Source organism: Nicotiana tabacum, chromosome 7 (genome assembly GCF_000715075.1).
Source record: "Nicotiana tabacum cultivar K326 chromosome 7, ASM71507v2, whole genome shotgun sequence".
NCBI lineage: Eukaryota > Viridiplantae > Streptophyta > Magnoliopsida > Solanales > Solanaceae > Nicotiana > Nicotiana tabacum.
Window position 1 is genome coordinate 58,380,468 of NC_134086.1, and position 6,663 is coordinate 58,387,130.

A 6,663-nucleotide genomic window follows, 5' to 3' on the forward strand; every position below is an offset into this window, starting at 1 on the left:
ACTCATTTTATTGTCATGATAGTTCTGCGAAATTCCTTATGTCGTAGACTAATACGTCTCGACTTTCTATTGCATATGAAATTATTAACTACACTTAATGTAGCAATAATATATTATATGTAATGACCCGACCGGTTATTTTGAGAATTTAAGTTTTGTTCAACGGTGTAAAGTCTTGAACAACTTTATATTATGTGTATTGACTTGCGTGTGTGGTCGAGTTCAGTTACCGGATAATTTAGAGTCAAATTGAAAGAAAGATTTTTGTTTTGAAAGCTTAAGCGGTGTAAGTTGACTGAAAATTTAACTTTTGTGTGAATGGCTCCAGAGTGAGTTTTGGATGACTTTTACAGCTTTGTATGATGATTTTGGACTTAGGCGTGCATCCAGACTTGGATTTGGAGGCCCGTAGGGTAAAATGGAGCATTTCAGCTAAAGTTGGAAAAGTTGAAGTTTGGAAAATGGGGGAGTTTGACCAATAGCTGACATATCGGGGTCAGAATGCGATTCAGAGAGTTGAAACAACTCCATCATGTCATTTGGGACTTGTCTGCAAAATTTGCCGTCATTCCGGGTTAATTTAATAGGTTTCGGTGCGAGTTTTAGAAGTTGGAAGATTTTAAAGTTCATAAGTTCGATTCATGGTGCGATTCGTAGTTTCGGCATTATTTGATGTGATTTGAGACCTCGAGCGAGTCCGTATTAGGGTATGGAACTTGTTGGTATGCTTGGACGGGGTCCCGGAGGCTTTGGGCGTGTTTCGGACGAGTTTCAGATGTTTTTCATAGTATTGAACATGTTTGGTTCTGGTGTTTTCACACCAGCGACACTTTGGAGTGCAGGTGCGGCTCCGCTTCTATGTGATCCTGGTCACTTCTGTGATCGGCCTCAGAGCTCGCTCGCTTTTGCGGAGGCCTGCACGAAGGTGCGAAGGCCGCTTCTGCGGTCCAGCGATCACACCTATGAAAAGGCTCGCTTCTACGTCTCTATTTGCTCTTCTGCGGTGCCGTTGGTGCGGATGTAATTCCACAGATGCAGATCCAGACCTGGCTATCAGAGTTCGCAAATGCGGACTCTTTCTCACAAATGCATGTGTGCAGGTGCACTTCCTTGCCCCCAAATAGGGAAGTCTGGGCAGAATCATATAACTCGAGGATTTGGCCATTTTCTTCATATTTTGAGTTTTAGACCTCGGTTTTGGGAGCTTGCTTGTGGGTTCTTTCAAGAAAATCGATTGGGTAAGTGTTCTTCACCTAGAATTTATTATATTCCGTGATTTCATCTTATTTATCATTTAATTTGTTTTTTGATTTGGGGAAAATGGAGGTGTTTGAAGAAAATTCGCAAAATGAAAAATATTGATTTGAGGGACGAATTGGTATCGGAAATTGATAATTTTAGTATGGTTGAACTCGTATAGGAATGAGTGTTAGAGTTTTGTGAAATTTGTCGGGTTTGGAGGTGCGGTCCCGAGGGTTGACTTTTGGGCCGTTTTAGATTTTTTGAAAGATTGAGACGTTATGATCCGAAATAGTTTCTTATGAGTTTTATTTGTACTTTGAAGTTATGTTAGTTAGATTTGAGCCGTCCGGAGGTCTTTTCACCCGAGAAGTTCATTTTAGAGAATCTGTTTGTCTTCTTTGAGGTAAGTATCTTGCCTAACCTTGTGTGGAAGGTTTCCCTTTAGGATTTGAGTCTTCTATGTTGATTGTAGTCCGTGTAAGCAAGGTGACGAGTGCGTGCTCGGACTTATTTGTAGAAAGTTGGCCTTTTAGGGTTCTTAGGTCCTTATATTCACTGAGTATGAAGTTGTTCTTGATATGATTGAGTTTCCTATTTACTAGTTTCACCTCTACATGCTTTAATTGGAATAATTGCTTTTTGATTCACTCTTATTGCATGTTTGACTCCTATTTGACTTAACTGAAGATTTTTATCTCTCTTATTATCATGCTATCTTTTCATAACTGCTTGTCTTTATTGGAAATCATTATTGTCTTTCTTGTAATTGTTTAGTCTTAATTGAGGTTATGATTATCTTTTCACTACTCATCCTTAATTGAATTTGTTGTATATTCTTCATAATTTCCCAACCTTAAAAGAAGTTTAGATATCCTATATTTAGTTGACATGTCCTTATTTGGAATTATTTAACTCGTGTTAGCTTCCTTGTTGTTGAACTACAAATTGTGGGATCGTTGTTGCATATTATTCTTTTCCCTTGTTGAGTTGTTCTTATTACGCCTAGTATTTTCTATTGTGGTTATCCCCTTGTGAGCTAGTTCTACGGTCTCTTTGTGATCGAAAGTTATTGAGTTCATTTACTTATCATATTCTTGTATTTATTATTATTGTTGTTGTCGTACTTGTTGTAATGATGCACGAGGTTTCTGTCGTACGGTTGTTATTGTGATGCATGAGGTTTCTGCCGTGCGGTTGTTGTTTTGGGATGCATGAGGTTTCTGTCGTGCGAGTGTTATTGGGTTGCTCGAGGTTTCTGTCGTGCTATTGTTACTATTGATATTTACACATGCGGTGTGACAAGGCGGGATATATATATATATATGTGGGTTGCGTATGTGGTGAGACAAGGTTAAACATTATTATGCATGTGTGGTGAGGCAAGGCGGGCATTTACTTTACTATTGCACACATGGCGAGACTCAGTGGGCTATATCAAGGATTGATTCGTGATGAGTTGTGATGGCCTGGGGGCATTCTTGTTGTTGATATTTGTGTAGCGGTACACTTACTTGTGTGAGCTTTATTTGTGAAAGTTGTGAGAAAACATTCTATGTGTTATCCCTTCTTTTCTTTATGCTTGCTAGCTGGTATGAATTATGTTAGGATACTTGCACAAGCATACACATAGTTAAACACTCTTATCGGATAAGAGGTCTTCTTGATATTGTTGAGTATAGATGCACGCCCTTGTTTTCTTGCCTTCTATGTGAAAATAACTCTATTTGGTACGTGAGTTGTCAGTGCAGTTATGAGGTGTGATGAGGGCACAAGATGCCAAATGTTAGGGTTCAGATATTAAGACACGTGAATTGCAATTGTCCGAGGTTTGGTACCTCATAGAGTTTGTTGACTAAAACCTGATGTGAAAGCCATCGTAGTTGTTGAGTTATTACATGTCCTTGTTGTATCTATGATTTCAAATTTAGGTTGTGTTTCCATTCACTCTTCTGTGTCATTATTATGGTGTTCCGCTGATACTTGTTGTTTCCTTTCTTATTGAAATTACTGTATTGTTAGACATATCGCGTAGTCTTTATGTAGATATCATACTATGTTGTTCCTATACATGTTCAGGTTATTCGTCCAGTAGGTGTCTTGACTGTTCCTCATCACTAATCCACTGAGGTTAGGCATGATACTTACTGGGTACCGGCTGTGGTGTGCTCATACTATGCTTCTGCATATTTTTGTGCAAATCCGGGTATTTGATCGTTAGTAGCTATGCGGATCGTCGCTGTAGAGACTCAAGGTAAACTTGCTATTGTGTTCGCATGCTACATAGTCACCTTCTTATTTTGTATTTACAATGTTCGCTCTTATTTGGAGACAGTTGTATTTTTGAGGTTGTCTAGCAAACTCTGTAGAGCTTATAAGTTGTACTGCCGATTTTGGGGTTGTAACGTTTAAAGAGATATCTATTTCAAATTGTTAGATGTTATTTAAATATTGTTAGTGTTTCATTTATTATTAGGCTTACCTAGTCCCTAAGACTAGGTGCCGTCACGATACCCAACGGAGGGGAGATTGGTCGTGATATTATAACAACAGATGAAATAATTGGCATTAGTTGTGGCCATGACCTTTTAATATTTAGCACATTTCGCAATCACTCCGCCATTTTCAAGCATTTGTATGCTTTTTATTTGTACGTCTATATGATATGCAATTATAGGACCTTCATTCATGAAACAAATCCAACGTGAAATTGATTTTGGACATGTTTATCAGTTGGCTCACCTCATTATAGACCAACGTATTAATACATTCGTTCATGAACGGTTATGTTTATACAAAACATACAGACGTATCTTTTTATGAAAAGTCACAACCTTCGAAGTGACATCCTTTCATAAAAGAACTAAACAATATAAATTTTCAAGAAAAAAAATAACCTTTGAGAAAAGTACGTGATCAACTTCTGAATTGGTAGTTTCATCAACCAGTCTTCACTAAGACTGAACAATTGATGAATTCATCGACTACTATATCAATATCCACTAAAGATTTGTGGGGTCCAAAAAGTATATCATTTAATTCTTATAATTAATATAGACATCAAGTCTAACATTAACTTTTGTCATGCATAAGCTAAATACCCTTACATTTTAAATATTTGAAGTGCCTTTTCTATTATTCGTTATCATCATATCATCCACATATAAATATACAATGACGACATGATTTGGAGTATGCTTAATGTAAACACATTTGTTTACACTCATTAATTTTGAAACCATTTGATAATATTATTTGGTCAAATTTCTCATGTCATTGTTTGGGGTGCTTATTTTAGTAAATAAAGAGACTTAATACGTCTGCACATCTTCTTTTCTTTTTTAGCAACCACAAATCCTTGGATGTTCCATGTGGATTTTTTTTCTTTCCAAACAACAATTTGAAAAGGTTGTCTTCACATCCATTTGAAGGATTATAAGACCATATACCATAGACAATGCTACTAACATTCATATGTACGTAATACTCGTAACCGATGAGTATATGTCAAAATAGTCAAGGCCTTCTCGTTATCTACGCTCTTTGACAACAAGTCTTATACATGTCAATAGTGCCATCATCCTTTATTTTCCTATTGAAAATCCATTTTGAATCCAACTAATTCCCAAGTATGGTTATTTAATATGGATTCTATTTCACTATTGACTGCATCTTTCCAGAGTAATAATTCAGAAGAAGACATAGTTTCTTTAAACGTTCGAGGCGCATTTTTCAATAAGAAAGTCACAAAATCTGATCCAAATGAAGTAGACGTTCTTTGACGTATACTACTTCTTGGATCCTCCTAATTATACATACTTTCTTTTGTTTCTTCCTGAGGTCATTTGGATCCTTCGCTAATCTACTCACATTTCCTTTTTATATGGATATACATTTTGAGAAATTTAGTATTATCTGACTCTATAATCGTATTATTATGAATATCGGGATTTTCTGATTTATGAATCAGAAATCGATATGCTTTACTATTGGTTGCATATCCTATGAAAATACAATCAAAGGTTTTCGATCCTATCTTTACCCTTTTGGGTTTAGGAATTTGCACTTTTGCCAAATAACCCCACACTTTGAAATATTTCAAGTTGGGCTTCCTTTCTTTCCATTTTCATATGGAATGGATTACATATTGCTATGGGGAAATCAATTGAGTACTTGGTTATGTGTAAGAAAAGCTTCCCCTATAAGTTCATATTTCATTTAATGATCGATTTTTGCTTTCCGCAATTCCATTGGATTGAGGCGTGTATGTGGATGTTGTTTGATGAATAACACCATATTCCAAACATATATCTTCAAAAGAATATTCATATTTGCCACTCCTATTATTTTGCAGAGCCAGTCACATAAACTGTTGTTTGTATCACGACAGAGCCAAAATAAATGGTGAATTTTTTAATCTTTAAACCAGTCTGACACAATCAAAATTAATAAACGGTGAAGTTTTCAATCTTCCAACCGAACAATATATGATACAACCGGATCTAAGTAATGACGAAGTTTTTAATCTTCAAACCAAGTAAACAGTTACTTAACTTTAATCTCCAACAATGAGTAGAAAGTCACAAAAACTTTAATCTCAATGAACGAGTAGAAAATCACGCAGATTTTAATTTCAAAGTAGTATAAAAAATCACAAAGATTTTGGTCTCCATAACGGGAGTAGAAAATTACGAAAATTCAAATTTTCTTTTCGAATGACTTTCCAACTAAACTATTATAATAATTAAAATGTTTGATATCTTAAGCTAATCAAACAAATATATGTACATCTTTACATATATTATGTTCATGATCTCATAATATTTTCAATATTAAGTTCTATTACACGTATGAAAATAATCTTCCAACTAATTATATGCAAATTACCAAATAGTTTCCCAACTAATCGATTTTATTGCATGTAAATATCTCATATTTTGAGATCATCATATAATGAACATCTATCCTATATTATTTGTAGAAACTGAACTCATAAATCACAAAGGATAGAAGATTAACGATCAAACATTAGAAGTTGAGTGAGAAAAAATATAACCTGTATTTTTATGCAAAAGGTTCCAATCTCTCCCGGCAACAGCCTGACATGGTAAAATCCTTGCCAAGTTGGACATTTATATAATTCCTTCCATTTCAAGTCCTAATTGAATTCTTTCAATTGTCTCAATGCCCTCCATCCTACTCTTAACATAGTAACTTTTATTTTTGTTTCTGCAATTCCTTTTTCCTTCATATGCTCGTTTCCTCAGTTTGCTGTCAGTGAAATGTGAATCATGATTATGATTTTCACATTCTTCCACACATTCATGGTTACATGGTGTATACGATCGAAACCAGGCTCGCTCTTTATGTGACTAATCGAGACTGGAATATGATAGGTCAAGGTTCGACCTCGTATTATATCGA